At 36.6% G+C, this 23,290-nt stretch overlaps 1 protein-coding gene across 6 annotated transcripts in view; it reads left to right on the top strand.

Annotated features, from left to right (window-relative positions):
- The window catches only part of VEPH1 (ventricular zone expressed PH domain containing 1), a 242,823-nt gene that overhangs the window by 159,763 nt on the left and 59,770 nt on the right, over nt 1-23,290 (top strand). The gene's annotated exons all lie outside the window — the stretch shown is intronic.

Raw genomic sequence — 23,290 nt, 5'->3', positions numbered from 1 at the left:
CACTTGCACAACTTGTGAGATACCTTCTGAGAGTGTAAGGATTTGGAGTCCCAGACACAGAGAGATAGAATGGGACACCCTAATAATAGCAATTAGAATGAGAAGATCTCAGCACCGTGGGGTCTGGGTCTATATCCCTGTGACATTCCTTCAGTCTCCAGACCTTCTCTATCCCCAGTGCCTAACATAGTACAGAACAACTGTTCAACATACACACTTGAATGAAAGAAAGGATGAACAAATCAACCAACAAATGGAAAACAAGGAACAGGTCTTCCCAGAAGCTGACCTAGTACACAGTATGTGTACCATCAATGTACAACTGAATCACAGTCTCTTTGTCAAGTAGATTTTAACATTGCACATGACTTTCCACTAATGGTTATTTAATTAGGAAAAGAAAAGTTAATTGTCTTTTCAACACAAAACGTTGAAAACAGAGACTTCCACAAATAAAGAAATTATATCTTAAACTCAGCTTTTAAAAAGAGGCAAAATGGTTAATCATTTACTGGGAACATATGCATGGTATTTTTAAAAACTTGATATATTGAAGAAAATATTGAATTAATAGAAACTGACAACTGTTAGTTCTTTTAATAAATGAGCTTCATTATCGTTATTTATAAAATCAGTAAAGTTCAAAGGTAAGGCAGCTGGGTGGAGTGTTAAGAGCACAGGTTTCAGCAGCCAGAGTAGGAGCCAGAAGTCTCTATAGTAATGGCCTGATGCATCACATATCTGAGAATTAAATGAGATAAGCATCTAAAAATTATTACTCACAAAAGTTTTTAGTATTTTTAACTGAAATTCAGTCAGTATTCGCATTGTAGTCTCCAGCTTTCATGGACATTAATTACATATAGTTTTTATCTGTAGGAAAATATAGGGTGGGGAATGAGAGTGTAACTCTCAGCAACACTCCTACCTCTCATATCCAGGAAAGTCATGGACTGAGCAGCAGATGAGACAAAGACTTTTATTCTCCAGAGCAGTTCCTTAGGTTGCATTATCTGTGGGGAGGATGATGTTATTCTCCAAACTAAAACTGGGACACATGAGCTGGAGAAATCAAAACTAAACTAACCTAACTGCCAATTCATTTATGTCCAATGGTTTTCATATACAATTCTTAGTCTCCAAGTATTTTGCACTTCTGAGACTGGTATTTCCTGAAATTATTTTATCTACAAAACAAACTTAGCTCAATATTTATTCCTCAGAAGCCTAGGCCCCTGTGATAATAACAGCTGATAGATAAATTGAATTTATCAACTAATAGCACAACCTAACTCTAATCCATTTCCTAGTACAGAAATTCCTTGTAAAATTAACTTTTTTCTAATTATAAAAGTACAATATCTGCTGTAAAAATTTGGAAAATAGAGAAAGGGGCAAAGAAAATTATCCTTAATCTTACTACTGTTGTAGTAAGATTAATCTTACTACATTGTTACTACTGTTAAAAATTTTATGTATTTTCTTCCAGGACTGTGTTGAAAAGTATTTTAACCTTTCAGGGAAGGGCTATCACTTTTTAAAGGGCTATCACTTTTTAAAACTGAAGATGCTTCACTTTTTAATTGTAATGATGAAAATTTGGATTTGAAAAATGTGGACCAGTATACAAGTACAATTTAAAGATCTAACCCAGCAATGTGCAATTATAGCTGTTGTTTGTTACAAAATTTAAGCAGGATGATCTTCTAAATGGAGTATTTTTTGCTGAGGCACTGGAAACAATAGACCAACTACTTAACTAACATTTCTTTAATATGTAAAGAGTTGCCAGATATCCCTCTGTAAGTAACATTACCTGACAGCTATAGCGGGTACAAGATATTGAACCTAGATCAGTACTTTTCTTTAAAAAGATATTCTTTTACCATACCTTAGTAAAAGATATTTCCTTCTTGCTTATGGTATTCACTTTGACACTAAAAGTAAATGTAATAATTCCAAAAATTTTAACATTCTTCAAACAAGTTTGAAATAAAAATGTTTACATCATCTTGTAATATTAAGCATTGCTATCAGCCTATATTATAGGCCAGAGTTTGGCAAACTTTTTCTGTTAATGGCCAGATAGAAAATTTGTTCTCAACTACAACTATTCAACTCTGCCATTATAGTTTAAAATCATCGTAGATAATGCATAAATGCATGGGCATGACTGTGTTCCAATAAAACTTTATTTACACAAACAAGCAGAGTCAGACTTGGCCTACAGTTACAGATTTATCAAGCCTTGTTCTAGACAGTTAGTTTTTGTTAGCTGCTGCATTCACCTGGACTTTTATGTTAGACAGTGTCTAAGGATTTCTAACCCTCCTCCCCACACACACATACACACACATAAGACTTTCAGTAAACATAGCTGGTTGAACACATGTTTATCTCCATTATCACTAAAATTCCACTTAAATAATAATAAAGGAGTTAAAAGGTGTTAGCTCAGGAAAATGGAAGTGAAAGTAGCAGACAAAGGATGTCATGTCAGCAAAGTGTCTAACAGAGTAAAGAAGATACAAAGTTGGCCCTAAACAGTGGCAGGCCAGAAGTCCAAGAGAATTGGCACTCGAGATAGAGATTTTGTACAGTTCTGCTGAGATCTCCTGGTGATCTGGTGTTGGAGATCCAACAAACTATTTCTCAGGAAAGTTGGTCCTAACCTGATGCAGTTGCTGTCAGAGCTGCCGCATTTAGTGTATTTGTAAAGCTCAAAGTAACTGATGTGTGGTGACAGTCGAGGTCTTGACTTCAACTGTAAACATTCTGGTATTCAGTGGGATTTTGGAATGAGAAGAATAGTATAACAAGAACTAGCAGTTTGACTACTAGGGTTTTTACTGCTATTAAGCTATTTTGAAACCCCCTTCTCTCCAGCCTTCTTTCTAAGACCCAAGGGAATCATTTGCTCTTATTTGCAGAGTCACTCCTAGTGACCATTGACCATTGACTAGTACCCTAGTACCCAGCATTCTATCATGTGAGGAAGCAGAGGACAGAAAATTGGAAGATAAGGAGTGCAGAGAGGAGGCTTCTGTTCTGGGACGCTAATTTGCATGTCCGGGTCTCTGTCTGCAGAAGGAAGCATAGACAGGGGCAGGTTGGTAGCTATGGTGCTGGTGGGCTATTTGGGTGTCTCACTCTACAGCCCCGCATGCATGAGTCCAGCAGACAAAGGCGGTGTATAAGGAAGCTGTGTGCTGTGTGCTGTGTCGCAACAGATGCAAACTTCAAGAGTGACTGGGGTCAAATATAATAAGCCTCACTAACTCTTAGCCAATAACTCCTATCTCCTTTTCCCAGCGGAGTATTCAGAGAACTGATGAGGAAAAAAACCATGCACAGTTGACTGAGTTGGAACTTTTTAGGGATCGGGAGGGGTTTGTCTTGTCTTGTTTTGTTTTGAAACAGACACTTTTTGTGTGATGTTCTCCCTTTTGTCCTAAAGCAGACACTAGTTATATTCAGGTCTTTTTTACTCTATTCAGAGAGAAAAAAATTAGACTTCTTGGGTTATTACTACCACTATCACAGTATTGTCTTTCTTATTTTATTTTATTTTTTTAAGTTTGTAAACTTTATTTATTTATTTTTTTTTTATTATGTGATGTTAGTCAGCCTACAGTACACCATTTGATTTCCTTGCCTCATAATAAATCTTGTCTTCTCCCTCTTTGGTTTTCTCATCTCCTCTCAGTTCATTGTATTTGCATTTCCTTATTCCATGCTCATTCCTTTCATTCTTTAGGTTGGTCTACTCTCTCTGAGAATGTCAAAGAAAAAATATACCTCAATACTTTATACACGCAAACTTCTGGCTTTCCAGTGGCAGCTTTTCAGAGAGGAATGCATTGAGCACAGAGCATCATAGTGTTGATGAAGGTGATTAAGGGAGTGGGCTGGTAACTGATTTTCAGTTTTGATAGGGGCAAAAATAAAATCAAATAAAATTCGGCAGCCCTACGGTCCCCACATAGAATGGGAAAGGCATGAAACCCAAGGAACAATGTATCTTTCCTGGCTGTGGAGCACTGTGCCTGTCATTACTTCCTGCCAGATTCTGTGAGCTCATGGTGGCATCTGGTTCTCCCACCCTCCTGGATTTTACATTATTGTGGATACCTGGGGCATCCTCATAGTCAGGACCCTACGTAAAGATATCCGCAGGCAACCTGTAATTGTTTAGCTTCGAATTTATGTTAAATGATACTTGCATTTGGGGAAGGGTTGAATCAGCAAGTTTAGGGGGAAGTTAAACAACCAGCATTTGCCATGTTGGACCTCTGTCCAAAGAACTTTGGCCATCTCACTCTGAGTGAGATGCATATAGTTCAAGCCAGGAGGAGGTAAAATAGAATTGTGGTACAAATAAAATTAACCACCTGTTGTTACACTCTTTATTGCGATTTTATTCTCAGAGCACAATATAGGCACATGATTCCTCTAAATTCACTGAGTTTGAATGGCTTTTTAAGAATGTGATCTCTTGAAGTCAGAGGGCCTTTTGATTTTTTAAATTTGTTTATTTTTCCAAAAGTAAAGTCTCCTTATTTATTTATTTTTGGTATGTCTGTTAGTTGCCACGCCTCTGTCCTGCCCACAAACACTCCTGGGCACCTGATGCAATAACTCTTGCCCTTACACAGGAATTCAAATCAGGCCTTCCCATTCAAATGAGAGCAATCACTTCAGATATTATGTTCCTCCTACCAGACTAACTTCCACAGACAACAACTATAAACTCTGGGAAAAATATAAAATATGGCCAATAAAGGTACCTGAGAGCAATCAAAAGCAAGCAGATTCTGGAGAGGAATCAGCCTTTGAAAAAAGGGAATAGCTGCTAGGTTGGGTTTTTAAATTTTTTTTAAATTTAATTCAATTAATAAACACATAATGTTTCAGGGGTACAGGTCTATGATTCATCAGTCTTACACAATGCAATTCACACATACTTCCCCTTCCACACCCCTCCCCTCCAGCAACCTTCAGTTTGTTTCCTATACATAAAAGTCTCTTATGGTTTGCCTCCCTTTCTGGTTTCATCTTGTTTCATTTTTTCCTCTCTTCCTCTGTGATCCTTTGCCTTGTTTCTTAAATTCTGCATATCATTGAGATCATATGTAATTGTCTTTTTCCAGTTGATTTTATTTGGCTTAGCATAGGACCCTCTGGTTCCATCCACATCATTGCAAATGGCAGGCTTTCATTTTTTGATGGCTGCATAATATTCCTGTGTGTGTGTGTGTGTGTGTGTGTGTGTGTGTAGATAGATAGATTCCACATCTTGTTTATCCATTCATCTGTTGATTGATACCTCAGCTCTTTTTATAGTTTGGCTATTGTGGACATTGCTGCTATAAACATTGGGGTGCAGATGACCTTTGGGTCACTACATTTGTATCTTTGAGGTAAATACCCAGTAGTGCAATTGCTGAGTCAGAGGATAGCTCTATTTTCAACTTCTCAGGGAACCTCCACACTGTTTTCCCGAGTGGCTGCACTAGCTTGCCTTCGCACCAACAGTGTAGGAGGATTCCCCACCAGAAGACCTTTTTAAAGTCATTCTTCTATGTGTGATTGGGGGTTAGATTGCCTCTGTTGCCAGAACTAATATTTGAATTTCTATTATAAGAATTGCCAATGAATTTCAAAGATCATTCAGGCCAAAATGGCTTTGAAGTCATCTATTGTGGTCAAGGTTTATGCAAATTTAAATATATATATACACACACACACACACACATATATATATATATATACACACACATATATATATATGTATATATATACACACACACATACACATATGTATGATACCAGGTCTATATATACACACACATACATATGTATGATACCAGGTCTGTCGTGGTCTTTGAAAACTATGTACACCAGTCCCATTGCCCAGGTTCTTTCCCACCCAGGGCCAAGACCACTTGGCCCTCACCCTGCTCCTCATTCAAACCCACCTATCCTTGATGTCTCAGCACACTGTTTCCTTAGAATAGCCCTCTCTGACCCCCAGCCCAGTCTAAATGAGTTGTTCCAATATTGTTCTTTGGAAAATTTTTACTGTTTTTTTTTTCCTTCAGAGCACTTATCACATTCACTTCCTTTGTGTATTATTCAATATTTTCTCCTCCACTAAACAAAATAACACTTATTTCATTTACTACTGCATATCCAGTAGGAACTCAGTAAATGCATGTTGAAAAATGATCTTTTGAAAATTCTTACAAGTGTATGTCTATACTGTATTAAACCCCTTTAATACTTATTTTTTTTACTGCTCAGAAAAACAAATTTTTATAAGCGCTATTAGTTCACTCTAAACTTTGTATGTCTGGATACTTTGGATTTTATTTTTTTAGTTTTGACAACCTTCTTCCCAACTAATCCCTACACTTGTAAAAATGAACAAGAAAATAAGGAACTGTCTGTAAATTATTTAACAAAGTAATATACAGATTATAAATAATAGAAATAGACCACAACTTGGTTTTTGCTATTGGTTTTCCTTTCTATCCATGTTAGTATTATAAGGGTTATCAACTGACAGTGACTGTCATTTGTATTTGAATGCAGCTTATGCCTCCAGATTTAGGGTCCAGTAATTTCCCACATGGACTTGCTCTTTCCAAGTGAATCAACATATTATTTGTAAGAATGGCTAACTTTACTCAATGTAACATAAGGAATATTTATTGATTAAAAAATAACTGAATAAACTTATCTAACCATGATGAAAAACCTGCAGTCTAATTATGATTGTCCTCATTTTATCGATGAGAAAGTAGACTCAGAAAGTCAAATAGCCTGACCAAGGTAATACAGCCAGTAGGGGGCAGAGTCGGGATTCAACCCTGGATTCAAGGCCATGTCACTGCCAGTCTATCCCACACTGCCTTTCCGGATGTGCCGCTTTCATTCATACCTCCGTGCCTTTGCCCACACTATGACTCCTCTAGGTGTCCTCCACTCCGTACATCTAGGCTCATCAAGTCTAGATCAAGTCTTACCTCTTCTTTCCTTAGTGATTCCAAATACTACTTATCCTGCACTTTACCTTGGATTGTTATTTTTTTTATATTCCTATTTTCCTAATATCTCTTTATAAGTGATAAGACTTTCACTGAATCTCCTTATAGTTTCAATACCTAGATCAATGCTCTGTACTTGGTAAATTGCCAAAATATGTATTAATGACAGTGATGATGCTAGGTGTTTCCCTTGTACAGGATAACAAATGAAATCAACCTTCTTCAAGCTTAATAGCTTTCTATATTGTTACAGCATCTACACGAATGAAAGGTAATCTGTAACATGTTTCAGAATTTATGCTCTAAGAGTATAGTTTACATGAAAATGCCTTCCTCAAATGCTTACAGTCATACTTATAGACTGCAGTATTGAGTTTTCCTTAAAACTAGAATTATGTTCTAAAATTAGCTTCCAAATTCATGGTATATCCCCAGAATTTAAATTAGCTACTTTCTATTTAGTGAGTCCTCATTCGGCAAAATGCTCCCTAATTTTCCCATGTCAGACACATGATTATGAAACCAACTTAGAATAAATCCCCAGTGGACATCCTGGCTTAGCTAGGAGTTGCTAAAGGTCACCTCTTGCAAGAGCTTCAAAGAGTCTGAAGCAGTTGATATATACTCTGTGGTGGTACCATATATCTTGCACTAACATATTTGACATCATCAAACATCTTAGTAAATACATATCACTCTCCTAGGAGTGTTCTTATGAGGCTGATGGGTGGTGGCTAGGCCAGAAGGTCTCAGTTCAGAATTGCCAGCTGGAGAGTAGTAAGATTGATAACTTGCATGCAGATAATCTTAGGCTTGTCCTTCTTTCCTCAGGGAGAAAACATGTAAACAGACTCATTTTAGTGGAGTTTAATAATAAAATTTCCTAAAATTTTCTATGCCCTAAATCTGGTTGCTGTTATATATTTTGCAGAATCTTAAAGTAATTGGTCGCACATGGAATGGTACCTGCAGGGGATCACAGCTTGCCTGCCTTGTTTGCCTCTGCACAGCTTTTGATAAATCTCTGCTTGGTAGAGCCAAATGTTTATTTATAACACATGGGCTTCCACTGACTCAGTGTGACCACAAAGTGACTCTGTATCATTGCCAGAAATCAACTACATTAGCATCAGAAAAAAAATAGAGAGATATGTATGTATTTGATTTAAAATTCATATAAATTCCAAAATTACTTTCACTTCTGCAAATTATGCTAGCTTCTATGAAACTATCCCAGATTTATTTCTGACCATATTGATGTTGACTACTCTGCATTACTGTTTGGACATCTAAATCATATTTGGAGACTGTCAAGGGTGCATAGTGAGAAGCAGTTGAGCTCTGCCTAATGAACTTCCCACCGGAGGGTTTGTGATGTGTAAGTGCTTAGTTGGAGGGTGCATTCTTTCTAGTGGCAACCACTAATAAAAGTTTCAGGATAGTCATTTAAAGGTAAGCTCAATTTTAAATTAGTCTCATAATTTTCAATTTCATTATGTCTATTTTGAGAGTAGTATTGGCTAAATTCCTGGAAATATTAGAAACAGTATTGAAATTAATACAAAAATATGAGTAATGTTACTATCATAACTTTTTTCTGTAATGATAAGCAATCAGTCACCTGATCAGAAATAATCCCAATTTGGGGAGTATTTGTAAGAGTCGCTGCTCATCTGTCTGTTCAATCAGGGGACGAGGAAAGTGGTCCCCTGTCACTATCAAGTGCCCATGTCACTATCAAGGTACATCTCCTTCACAATTAATATGATGGTTTTATCACTGAGTGAAGGATAACTATTCCTGAATTACAAATGCAGAAACTGAAATATAAAAGAAAAACAAAATTTGCCCCAGATCATATAACTGGCAGATAGATGGTAGACCTGAAATTGATCCCAGGTTACCTAGCTGCGGAATCTGCCCTGTTACCTTATGTGCTGTTAGGCTAAGCTGATCTGGTCCTGTGATAATAAAGCTAATGTGCTTATGGCAGCATGTTCTCAGGTTCTCAGAACAATGCTCATAAAGTTTTGGTTCCTACGGAACACACTATTTTTATTTGCATCTTCAAAGTACAAGGATATTTCTATTGGCTTTATTATTTACTTGCCCAACTACCATTAAACATACGCACATAGGCTATGAAATAACTATAAGAAGTACAGTTCCTTTTCAGTGTAAATTCACTGTGCTATGTAAGGTGATTTGCTGTGGTCAGAGGTCCTATGGCCTTCTGCAGTCTTCTTCTGTTGGAATAAGAGATATATGCAATTTTTCAAATACATTTCTCCCTCCCTGTCTTTCATTCCTTAGTAAGCTAAATTAGATTTGGTTGAATCATAAAAAAAGGGCTTGGCCTCTAAGCAGGCAGGAGGTTGAAAGAAGTAAAGAATATCATAAGCACAAAGAATGGGAGTCAGAGTCATGAATGAGAAAAAACTGAAAATAGAATGTCAGCCTTCTCCAGGGAGCACCAGACCACCCCCAAATGATGCTGTCCAAGGGAGTGTGGTTCACTCCAGAAGGTCCTGTGCATTGGCCAACTCCAGAAAGGAACCATTTACACCATGGCCTGTGAGAATGACATCCCCTGGACTCACACAGTAGAGAAAGCCTGTGTGGCTACAAGCAGTGACCCCGCAGATAAGGCCTAGAGTTGTATCTGAAAGGATGAGGTTTGCAGGGCAACCAGAACTCTTGGACAGATGCAGTTCTTGGCAGCAAATGAATGCCAAAGGCATGTTTCCAGCATAGTCCATTCAAGTGGACAAAGGAAATCTATGAGTAGGGCCAATCTCCAGATGGAAGGACGCTAGTAGCAGTTAAGCAAGATTCAAAGTCAGCTTCCATTTCATTGAGGAGATGAGATGGATCCCAGCAGTGGGGAGAAAGTGAAGACCCATGCTTACTGCCCATGTTTCTCCCTCTTTGATCATCCCAACCTAGACTCTTTCCAGCTCAGTAGCATGAGTGGTCACAGAGCATTCTGGTTAACCACCAGGTCTGCCTACCTTGGTTCTGAAAGCAAAGCCCACCATCAGAGATTGTTGCTCTTCATAGGTGGGCCAGGGCCGGCCTATGCAAGGGCAAGTTCTGTGGTATTTGTACCAGGAGCACTGTGGCCATTTCAGGCTCCTCGTAAGTGAAATCAGAAACAGCACATTTGCCACTTCTTGCCCCTGTGCCACCCAAATCCTAGGAAAGACTCTGGATCCATCATTTATCTCACTTGCTCTTTTTCTTCTGCTTCTCTCAAATCAGAAGACCAGCCCAGCACTCAATAATAATGAAATGTTTCCTTATAGAATTTTTCATACAGAACAGTACCAGATGCTGTATGATTGCTTAGATGATTGTGAATTCATGAATGTGAAAAGTCCTCTCTTGGGGGACACAAGCCCAATTTCATTTGATAAAGATGCTATCACACAATATATAGATAGGGTTTAAATATCTCAACTGTTTTCAGATACCTCTCATCTTGACTTTCTGATTCTCAGAACATCACACAGGGCTTTCAGTGAAAAAAAAAAAAAATTGACTATAGAGGAGGCCTTGCTGGTGTAGAAACATTTAATTTCAAAATTAAGCCATTATGATCTAAATGCATGGGAAAATTGAATAGTGAGCTTTGCCATGCTTTCAAGGGTGTTTGAGTCTCAAGATGGTATAGAAAAGAATAGTTTCTGAGCTGGTTCCTTTGCAAGTCCTGTATTATAAGAAAGAAAACGACAACTCTGGGATTTTAGCAGATTTTGCACACAAGGCAAACATTTAACATGCCAGAGTTTCTGAGGGCCATGGGCCACTACTGCAGTCTCTGCTGGACGCATGCTGATTGTCTTCTCACCTCGAAGTTTATGCTACCCCACAGACCACTGAAAATTAGCCAATTGAGGCAGGAATAATTCAACTCTATTCACTCCCACTTTCGTTCTTCAATAGATCTTTCTGTCTTCCTCTATGGAACAAAATATATAACCACTTGTTCCACATTTACAACCAGAAGGTTGAGTTTCTGGAAGTTGAAAAATATTGCTACTCTATTTTATTATAACTTTTTCTCTAGGCAGCAATATGAAAATGAAGGTAGAAATAATTTACCAGAAAGAGTTAAAAAAAATGACTCTCGTTAATGTTAATTATGATGATTAATGTTATCATCCCTGGGTTGTAGGTTACCTAAGAATCAAACAAGTTGAACTTAAAATACAAGTTGAAGGAAACAATAGAGGAAACTAAGGTTTTCGAAGATATATTGACCTCTGCCATGTGTAACGTTGATTTATAGAAAAATAATTTTATTATTATGACTTTTGCTTCTACTGTAAGCTTTCTAGTTTTCAAAGCTAACTTGACAGAGGCAGTTTATCTCCTTGATTTATTTCTTTGACTGCTATGCTTCCAGTTCAGATGGTTCCCCCTGGGGAACAGTAATATCTTGAGCAGGGATTTCATGGGTCAATCACGTGTGTGTCCTTCAAGAGAGGTGTAAGCATGAATGGGAAGCTACCACATAACTCCTCAAATTTTACTATAAAGATCAAAACTGCAATCAAAACCAAAAACTGACTAACAGTGAATCTCTAAATACTGTGTAAATGAAAGTGATACACAATTTATAATGGGATTTACATAATTAAGAATGCCTAGGTGTAAATTAAATCCCTCTTTGACTTCAACTGTTATTAATTGCTGTTTAATCTAAACATAACAAATTACTTAATATCTTTGAGACTCAGCTTCTTTCTCTAAACTGGAAGTATCCATATTACAGGATTGTTGTGGACTAACACAATAAGTGGGAATACACACATACAGCTCTTAGAACAGTGTCCTATACTCCCTGCTGCCTTCTCTCTCTCTCTCTCTGCCCCTCCCCACCCCACTCATGCTCTCACTTGCTCTGACCTCTCTCCTAAATAAATAAACAAATAATCTTTAAAAATATATAAGAACAGGTGTCCAACATATAAAAACCAACTTATTAATGTTAGCTATTTTTTCCTTATTCTGCTGCAAGAAAGTCTTTCTCTCACTTACTTTGCTCTGCATGCAGCAAATGTCAAAGCTTTTCTCAGAGCTTCCTAGTGGCATTCTTGCCACATTTCTGTGCTTCGGAGCTTCAAAATAGCATTAGCATCAAAAGTCTCACTTGCTCCTGTCTGGAACACTAGAACTTTGGAGGATTTCAGAGGGACCCTAGTGGATGACTTCAAACACTATTGCTAGATCTTCCTTCCTGCCAGATCTTCTTCTGTCATGTCTCCAGAGATTTATGTCAATTACATAGAATTTTACTCCAGCCTGAACTTCAGTATTAGCTCTGTATTAAGTTCTTTTTAAATAAACAATTAGGCAAAAATTTCAGGACACTTACGAGACCTAGAGATCCCAGGGGTCCTTTTTCATCCCCTTTAATCCAAACAGCACTATGGCAATGTTGAAACACTCCACTTGGCCAAGAAATCCTCTTTTTATATTCAATAGTACTAGTTGTAATAGTGATCATGATAATGGTAACAACCATTACTAAGCACTTGCTCTGTGCCAAGTGCACTTCCATCAGAGAACTTCGTGTGACTTAACTCCTTTTGTGCTCATATTAACCAGGGTGACCAGTACCTCTTGGTTTTTCCAGGACTTTCCTAGTTTTAACATGGAAAGTCTCACATCCCAGCAGCCACCTCAGTTCCCAGCAAGCCAAGGTGGTTAATCACCCTAAACAGCCCTTAAAATTATGTGTTCTTATTCCCAATCAAGTCACAGAGAGGTATATAACTTTCTCAAGGACATAAAGCTCATAAGTAGGAATGTCTAGCTCAGAATCTGTGTTCTTAACCACCACATTGGAGAAGGACTGGTCTTTAAATGTTGGGTCAAAGCAATTGACCCTAGATTGGCTTGTGAGAGGGGCTTTTCCTCCCTGTGTCAGGGTGGAAAGATTGATTGTATGTGAGCATGCAAGATTTTCCATCACCTGAAAGTTAATGGGCAAGTCTCATTCTGTTCTTTAATAGTGACATGAAATAATAAGCTGGTATAATTTCTAAACAGTTTTCACATAAGAAATTTACAAGCATATTTTACAAGAGACATTAACTACATTCCACTGTGTGTGGTTGGATTTTAGCCCTCATGTGCCAGCAAGTGTCCAATATCCTTCCCTAAGTTGACTCCCTACCCTCTATCCTTTGCTGTGTGACTCTTAATAAGAATTTCTGACTTTCTATTAGAACATGATTTCTTTCTCCACCTGAATCTTCTTATTCAGCATACTTTTATTCTCTATCATTATATCTATCATTATCTATCTATTATATCTCTCATCTATCATCATAATATCTATCATTACTTTTCATTTATTGTGATATTACAAAATTGCACAGTATAATTCATACTTGTAGAGAAAATATATGGTCATTTTGTCCAGAACTCATAAGGAGTAACTAACCACTGGCTAGTGAGGGGAGAAATTAATTGAGTCTCATTTAAATTTAATTCCATGCGATCATTTGAATAGAGCATTTAGGAAACTATCTCTCATTTTGTTGAACATGTTCTTTGTCTTACTTCCTTCTATGCTTATCTCCCTAAGGTGGCATGCTCTTTCTATGTGATGGCAAGAAAGCACTGGGCCTGGAAGTGGAGGGTGGAGAAATAGTGTCTTCTTGCCTAGAGGATAGTGTCCTTTGTTTGCCTGATCACCCTCTCCCAACTTAAGGTTAAAGAGGTGTAATATCATGTAAGAACTCTGCACAGGGACAGGCCCATAGCTCTACCTGGTCACTCCGACCCCATCTCAGCACCCACTGGTGCTGTGGCCCGTCCAAGTTCTGCCTCGGACAATGCTCCCTGGAGTCCACCATGTGGAGCTTTCCACCCCCACATGCATTGTAGTGATTTCTCTGAAAAGCTGCCCAATAACAGTCGCAGCTTCTTCTTCCTCCTGTCCACTCAATAAGAGAGGCAAGGGTGGTCCATGAGAGTTGAACCTCAGGCATTCTTTGTTTAGCTCCATGAGCTATGCTTGTAACTAAGTTGGCTGCCTTATATTGGTGGTGAGTGCCACCTGGGAATGGATCTCCTTGGTAAAGATCACCATTGCCCCCAGTGTGACCATAACTTATCTAATATATTCCCTCTTGAACAGACTGAAGCACAAAGACGGGAAAGTCAGGACCTGCATCTGAAGGCTTTACACTTGTCTCTCTCCTTCTCTCCACAATCTCTCCTACCCGAACTGAAAAGTCTTCTCTTCTACTTCCTCTATGTTATGTTTTCCCTACCAACCATACAATTGACCTAGCTGCCACTTGCTCCATACCACCAATCTATAATGCAAGTCCTCCAGGCTCACGGGTTGATGGACTAAAGGGAGAAAATTACATATTAATATCCTTCATTAAGACAGAAGTTTTGCTAGCAAAGCTTTTGTGATGCTACCTAATCCAGTTTGGGCAACTGAATTCTATTTTACTTTATCTTTCTCTTTGTTACTGCTATCATCATCTGATGTCTATCCTACCACCACTGTCACACGCATCTGACTGATAAGTATATGGAGGTTCACATGAATTAGGACAAATGTTGTAAACTCAGGAAGCCATAAAAGAAAAATATTTTAAAAACTAAATATTGGCTCCATTGCATGGTAATTTAGTGAGATATTATTAAAATCACTTTACTTAATCAATATCCACTTTTTCATTGTATATGATCTTTTTTCTTTTTAAATTATGTAGGTACACACAAATATAAACCCATGACGAGACAGTTATAATAATAGAAGTGTATGGAATAAAAAAATGTATGCTCCGCATGTCCAGTCCCACTTCTCAATCCAGAATAATCACTATCAATGATTGAACTATAGTCTTACAGATCTTTCTTCCATGCATTTATATAAATATATATGTTCATATATGAAAATATAATTTTGACTTTTTTTCTAAAACCAGGGTCAAAGAAATAGGACTTTGTACAACTATGGTTTGTACATTTCTGAATGTGCAATTACCAAATTTCCCTTTGCTTCTCTGAATTTATTTGTATTAGTAAAGCAATCACTTGCAAAATAACTTTTTCATTTTTTGGATGATTCCAAATAAAAACATCTGTCGTGCTTATTTGGGAACCGACTAGAATTTTTGCTGTAAGCAGAAAAATGAGCCTTGTACTTTGGCTCTGGATGTGGATGTCGCACACATGTGCATGTGATATGGCCTGTGGCCAGCCAGCTGCTGAGAAGAGACTATTTCTCAATCAATAATGCTGTAAGTAGAACTTAGTGAAAATAAGACACAGTTTCTTTTCCCATCACTTTCCTGCCCTAGATTCTTTATCAACTGAGAAATTTGGTAGTTTTTTCTTAAGCACACATCAGTTCAACAACTCACACTTCTGAGCTCCTGCTGTAGATCAAAGCCCTGGAAGTACCACAATGACTAAAGCAATGTCTACTCTTAAAGAATTATTTGATATCATTTCAAAGTCATTTCAGAAATTCATCTTTGTTTTTCAGAGTCTAATTTTTTATTTATATAGTAATATAATAAATATATTTTATATTATATGATGGTGGTGATGATTGTACAATAATATGAATGTACTTATTGCCGTTGACCTGTGCACCTAAAAATAGCTAAAATGGTCCATTTCATTTTACATATATTTTACCACAATAAAAGAATCCTTACCCTCAAGGAACGTACAATCTAGGAGAGCGAAAGATAATAAGCAAATAAAAGTGTAAAATTTAAAAAGTACTTTCTGGATCAGCTTTTGGTTGGCCACCATTTTACAGATAAGAAGCCAGAGGACAGAGAGAAAGATGACAGGAAGCTACCCAATAAGATGCTGGTGGTCTAATTTCTGGGCCAATGATCTTTCCATTGAACCATACTTCCTTTTTTTTCTTTTTTTTTTTTTTTAAGATTTTATTTATTTGACAGACAAAGATCACAGGTAGGCAGAGAGGCAGGCAAAAAGAGGCGGAAGCAGGCTCCCTGCTAAGCAGAGAGCCCGATACAGGGCTCGATCTCAGGACCCTGGGATCATGATCTGAGCCAAAGGCAGAGGCTTGAACTCGCTGAGCCACCCAGGTGCTCCCCATACTTCCATTTTGAGGTACTTCTATTACCTCTGTTTTTATCTGAACCATTCAATAATATACTGGAAAGAAAAGGACTTTGGAACCTGGGTTCAAATTACAGCTCAATTGCTTCCTGGAAGTTTGATCTTGAAATTTCCTTCTCTAAAATGAGGATAACAAGATCTACTTTATAAAGGTTCAATTTGTTATGTTTATACCTATGTACAAAGTAAGGAGTCAATGAAGATTATCTCCCTTGCTGTTAAGTCCCTCAAAAAGCCTTCTCTGAATTTGTTGCATATATGTGATATATTCAATGTATGAATCCTTTCAGTCTAGCAATTTCAGCAAATATATTCCTGTGTTTGAGTTTTTACAAATCATTCTAGAAATGTAGTTTGGATATGGAGACAAATAGCTCAACTAAAATACCTGGGAAACAAGCCAGATACATTTATTTGATCCTTATTTAGCTGGAAGAGATGTTCCAAAGTGTGAGCTCAGTAATAAATTCAAAACAAGAGCTAGCTTATTCTTTTTTCTGAAAAATAAAGCTAACTCTGATATTTCTACTAGCCATATATATAAACAGTCAAAGCTGTATTCTCTATTTATTCTTAAGAGGCATTTATCTCTAAATAAAAAGTATATAATGGCATAGATTATGTATAAGAACCACCCTGGGTGATGCGTTATAAGTATCTAGTCTCCCAAGAAGAATGATGTGTTTCTCAGATCCAATATAGATATTTAGAAAAAAGTCATACTTGTCAGCAGCTAGCAGAGCATCATGGGGCATTAAAATTACCACCACAATCCTCCTTCATGTGATTCCACAGTTTTGTCCACCTCAAGAAATTCTAAGCATAGCCATTTTGATAATTCCTATGGGGTTTAGAACCTCTTCTACTTAGCACACTGAAGATAAAAGAGACCAATTACTGCCATTTTACACAGGCCTGTAAAGAACTTTTCTTTATAAATTTGCCACAGTTCTTAAGATTTATGAAGACTTGTCCTACTCCCAGGTTAAAAAAATTACATTGGCTATATAGAAATTACATAGAAATTAAAGCCTTAGGTTACATTTCTAGAGCTGGACAACTTATATGGTCTTGTTAAAGATACTGACAATTTATCTTGGATTCTTGATCTTGTCCCTGCAAAAATTACAGATAGCTCAACTTGGGAGGCAGATTCCAGTCTTTAGACAGTGTGGCTTTCAAGGAGGTAGTATCTCTTTATGAACAAAGTATAGGTTTGGCATTTTAATAAACTTGGGTCCAAATCATAGTTCCACATCTTATTACTTGATTAAGTCCCTTAAATCTCTGACCCTTTAATATCTTAAGTGAAAAGAGATTCTCATAGATACTTACAAGGAGTGAATGGTTGATTGAATTATATAAAACATCTAACAAAGTGGTAAGAGAATAAATACTAATATTAGTTGTTTCACACATTGACTTACTTATTTCAAGCAATTCACATGCACTCGTACACATATGAACTAAAATCTAATTTTTATTTTTGGTTATAGTTTTGTTTGACTTAGAATTTCTACTAGACTTTTAAAATAGTACTATAAAATTATAACTTCTTTTTGAAATTTCAGGATGTTATTTAGGACCATTTCTAATTTTATGGTTTCCAAAATGTTAGTTGGTATACTTTTTAGATTTTTTTTTAAGCACTTTACAACCATGAATAAAATAAATATTTATTTTGCAAGATCATAACATAAGAAGATACTGGCATCTGGAAAACAGCTAAAATACAAGTGACTGAACTAAGGTAGAATGTTCACATTAGCAAATGTATCTCTCATATTAGATATGCATTGTGGATTGTTTAAAGTGAAGTAAAATTTCAACATAGAAGTTAATATTGTATTATTACTGCTATAATTTCTCACTATGTTCATGGGGTTATCCTACAGTTTTATCTTTGTTCCAGAAGGAACAGATAGAGTGTAATAAATTATCATTGTTATACCAAGTCTCTATACCAGGTACTATAGTAGATGCTAAATATATAAAGATTTTTAAGAAAGAAAGCCAGAAAGGAGGAAGGAAAGGAGAGAGAGTGATCTTTACCTTCTATAGTAGACAGATAAAAATACTACAAAGTGAGAGCCAGGCTTCTCACTGTTGAAGCAGGAATTTTCAGATAAGTAAGGAGAAGAGGCTAGAATGAGCCATATAGTAATGAAATGAAGTCATTGGTATGAACCCATATTTAGCTTAACATAGATACAGATAGATATTTATGAAAATACAGACATATGTACATACCCAGATTAGTGTACACACATAATTTCCTTGTTTTGACAGCTGAGAGGGCCAAAGGGCAATGACACCCCAGTACCCAGATCTCAGTTTCTAATACTCTTCTCCAATAAAAAGAACTCCTTAGAGAAACAGCTGATTCTATCACAGGACAGAAAACAATCGTGATGAGTCTGGAGCATCTTTTAGTCCCAGGAAGTAGGTAAGTGATCAAAAACAAAACAAAGCCAAACCACACACAGTGTTGGGGGCACACCAAATGAACACAGAAGGCAACTGAAAGAGTTCCAAATAGCCAAGGCTGAAACAATTAGAGCAACAAACAAAATAAAATAGTACTGAAATACAAAATAAATTATCATAAGTGTATACTGATAAAATAATTATTAAATCATTTTGAATTAAATAACTGAAGAAAGAAGAGATAAATTTGTCCAGAATCCTACATAATTTATGTAGCTCTTCTCCCCACAAGGAGGTGGAGCTGACTCCCCATTCCTTAAGTGTGCTCTACACATAATGACTTCCTTTCAAAGAGTGTAATGTGAAAAGGGGAAAAAAGAAGAATAACTTTAAAGTAGAGAAATCTGGTAAAACCTACCTCAGCCAGGCAATTAAGGTCAACATCAATATTTATTAAGCTATGATGATCAAATGGTACTCTTGACATGTTAGGATGAAAATAGCACTTTGTATCTGTGTTCTTCCTCCGTAAAACTCAAAATCTCAGTCTAATCCTAAGAGAAAAACAGGCAAATGCTATCTGAGGGATATCCCACAAAATACATACCAAAAGTACTCCTCAAAACAGTCAATGTCATCAAAAACAAAGAAAATCTGAGAATTTGCCACAGCCAGGAAGAGTCTGAAGATGGCATAATGAATAAATGTCACCTGGTATCTTAAATGGGACGCTGAAACAGAAGAAGGACACTAAGAATAAACTAAGGAAATCTGAATAAACTATGGACTCACATTCATAACAGTATATCAAAATAGGTTCATGAGCATGGACTAGATTTCCATTTGTTTGTGTCATCTTCAGTTTCTTTCATCAGTGTTTTACAGTTTTCAGAGTGCAGGTGTTTCACTTCTTCAGTTAAGTTTATTCCTAGGTACTATATTCTTTTTGGAACAATTATAAATCGTGTTACTTTTTAAATTTTCCTTTCTGTGATTTCATTGTTAGTGTATAGAAACACTACTGATTTCTATGTACTAATTTTGTACTCTGCCATTTCACTGAATTTATACAATACTTCTGGTAATTTTTTTTTGGTGGAATCTTTAGGTTTTCTTTATGTAGTATCATGTCATCTGCAAATAGTGAAATCCCCTTAACATTTCTTATAAGGCTGATTCAGTGGTGATAAATGCCTTTATTTTTTGTTTGTCTGGGAAACTCTTTATTTCACCTTCAAACCTGAATGTTAACTTTGCCAGGTAGAGTATTCTTGGCTGTAGTTTTTTTAAGGTTAAGCGCTTTCAACATACCAGGCCACTTCTTTCTGACTTGCAAGGTTTCTGCTGAAAATTCATCTTACAGTCTTACAGGTTTTCCCTTGAGGTGACTTCTTGTTTCTTTCTTGCTGCTTTTATGATCCCTTTTCCTTTTTAAGCTTTGACATTTTAATTATTACGTGCTGTGGTGTAGACCTCCTTGAGTTCCTCTCATTTGGAACTCTGTGCTTCTTGGACTTAAATATCTATTTCCTTCCCTAAGTTAAGGAAGTTTTCAGTTATTATTTCTTGACATAAGTTTCCTACACCTCTCTCTCAGTTCTTCTTCAGTGACCCCCTACAATGCAAATGTTTGTTGGCTTGACACTGTCCAAGAGATCCCTTAATCCTCATTTCTAAAAATCCTTTTCTCTTTTTACTGTTCAGCTTGTATGCTAGTACTCTGTCTTCCAGATTGCTGGTACAGTCTTCTGCATCTTCTAATCTACTGTTGATTCCCTCTAGTGCTTTTTGTTTCAGTTATTGTATTCATCCATTCTGATTGGTTCTTTTTATTATTTTCTATCTTTTTATTGAAGGTGTCACTTGAGTTCTTCCATTCTTTTCTCCGGCCCAGTTAGTATTTTTGAGATCATTGCTTTAAGTTCTTTATCAAGCATATTGCTTATCAGTGAGTTCAAGGTTTTCTTATATTGCCATCTTGAGCTGGAACCTATTCTTGAATTTTGTATCATACCTTTAAATCTACGCATGTGTGTGATGTATATATTTTGGATATTTCAACTTATAACACATTATATTATACAATTATTGATGTTAATGTTAACTTCAGCATTTATAAAGACCATAACAAATCCTTTGATTTTTACAAAGATAGGCTGTTGTCTACCAAAAGAAAGAAATAATCAGATATGGTATATACAAAGCATTCTATATTTAGCAAAGCATGACCTCCAACATGTACTCTGTAAAAATAAATAACCCTTTGGACAATAACTGTATAAGCAAAAGATATCATAGTGAACCCGATACACTAACCTTACCATCTGGAATTACCTTAAACTTAATGCTTTATATGATTTTTTTTCTGGATGTTCCATATGCTTAAAATGCTTTTCTCCTCCCAACTTTTTCTAAGTTCAAGATCATGGTTATCTTTCAAAGTGACCTCAAATATTTCCTCTTCCAAAAAGATTCCCCTTGTTCTCCAAATAAAATAGCTACTCATTTCTCTGAGCAGTCAGAATTTTGTGTCCCTCCATTACCCCATGAACTTAAAACAGTTTATGTTTTGCTTATAGATGTCTTTCCCATTTGGCTGTAAGCTTCTTAAGAGCAGGGTCAACATTCTGACCTTTCTTGCTCTCCCTGTAGTGTTTGACATTCATTCATTCATCCAACAACCATTTACTGCATGCCTACCATTCAATACCATAGAGTGAACATGAGGGAGAAAATTGCAGAGAAAAACAAGTGTTAATGTTGTGGGAATTTTTTCCAAGTTAGGACAGCTCTGAAAAAAGTGAGGAAAAAATATTGCTACAGATCAGGTTATAGAAAGCATTAACAGAAGATATCTCAGAACCAGGTTATTTTTATAGCCAGCATATTTGCTTCTAAGTTTAAGACCTCTATCTTCTACTGCTTTGCCTATTTTGTGTGATCTGGGACCCCTGTAGTTTGTGTATAGAAACTGGTAGACTCCAGGTCAGTAAAATATATCTAATCAATTTTAATTTGCAGAATAAAACATGAATGAGCAGTGAGAATATTTAGGGAAAGGGAAATACAAAAACTTTTTTCATGGTAGAGGCCTGAAGTCCAACTTGTGACTGTCAAGCTACTGCATAGGTTTTTAGAAAAGAACTTGTTCTCTTTTGAACCCTTCTACTAAAGCAAAACACACTATTTGCTGTCTCAGCATATACATCACAGATAGCTTTATTTCAAGTATCATTTTTGTGTGTGCTTTTGTGGGCTACTTGGATTCCTATTTCTCTAGTAGTGATTAATTTAAATCCAATTTTCCAGAACATCTGTACCAAAAAAGGATTTTTAGCTACCATATCAAATAATTTCTGATAGGGCAATTTTAAGCCAATATTATGCTCAATTCTATACATTGAGCTCTTTCTTTCTCAATGGAGGGCCTCTTGGTCTTTTCCACTGAAACTTCAATCAATTTTTATATCTCATAATTCATTCACCCACAGAATACAGAAATGATTTCTGATTTTATATAAGGATATTGAATGCTCAACCCAATTTTTTTAATTCTCCAAAACAATTAACTTCACAAAAATATCCTCTTACACACCAGTGTTTCAGAATGACAGAAAGTTGTTAATTGTTAAGATTTCTATATATATTTCTAAATTGACAGGTGACTTTATTTCTAATGCCTTGTCCTCTTCCTTAATATGTCATTGGTCACTCTTCCTTAATTTTTTCTAAGCTCTTCCTAATAAGCCTGTCATTCCTCACATCTCAGTCCTTATAGTGCACAGATAGGACTCCCCAATCCTCTAGGGACCCCAAGCACCCTCATAGGTGTGACTGCTACTTAGGGACTGACTGCTTCTTAATTAGGGTCCCCATCAACTTTATTAATAAACTGTAACCCATATTTCCATTTTTAAAAGTAGTGCATACTAAAATCCATTAATTCTCAAAATATTTCATTTAAAATATCAGCTTAATTCTGAAAGAATAAATACCTCATGCTTTATCAATATGACAGATCTAAAAATTCCCAGTATGCTAGAGCCTAAAGCATCTTAATGTGGCATCAGCTCAGCTGAGTTCAAATCCTGGCTCTGCCACAGTTTTTCTTTCCCTGAGCATCACTCATCTGTCCAAGGCATTCACCTTGGTTCACTAAGTGATCCACTAATGCAGTAAGTTTCCTTAGTGGTTCACTAAGCTGATCCACTAATGCGTTAAGTTTCCTCAGCTTTAAAATAGAAATAATAACACCCATCCTGTAGGGTGTAAAAATTAAATGGCTCCTCCTAGTTGTGGCTTCTTGCCACTTCTGCTCCAATATAGAAACACCTTTAGAAATATGTTCTATGCCACCACCACCACCCCCCTCCCTGGCTCCTTATCCCTAAAAAATGATCTCATTAATTTTCCCTACTGAACTTCTTCAATGTATAAGATAAACTTTCAAACCACACCAGGCTAGTTCACAGGAAGCCACACCACTGGCAGAGTTATTCTGGAGGCTATCTTTGTGGCCCCTATACAACCAAGAGAACAACGTTACTGGCTCATGGCATACTACCCACTGCCCAGAAGATGCCTGGGTTTTCTTTATGCATTTGTTTACCCTTCCCACATTATCATTTCAAAGTGCCCAATCAGATAGTAATAACACTCTTCTCCCTTTTTATTGG

The sequence above is a fragment of the Mustela putorius genome, unplaced genomic scaffold, assembly GCF_011764305.1.
Source record: "Mustela putorius furo isolate JIRA1106 unplaced genomic scaffold, ASM1176430v1.1 tig00003834_pilon_pilon_pilon, whole genome shotgun sequence".
Taxonomy (NCBI): domain Eukaryota; kingdom Metazoa; phylum Chordata; class Mammalia; order Carnivora; family Mustelidae; genus Mustela; species Mustela putorius.
The sequence above is the reverse complement of the archived record's forward strand: the minus strand, read 5'-3'. Positions and strand labels throughout refer to the sequence as shown.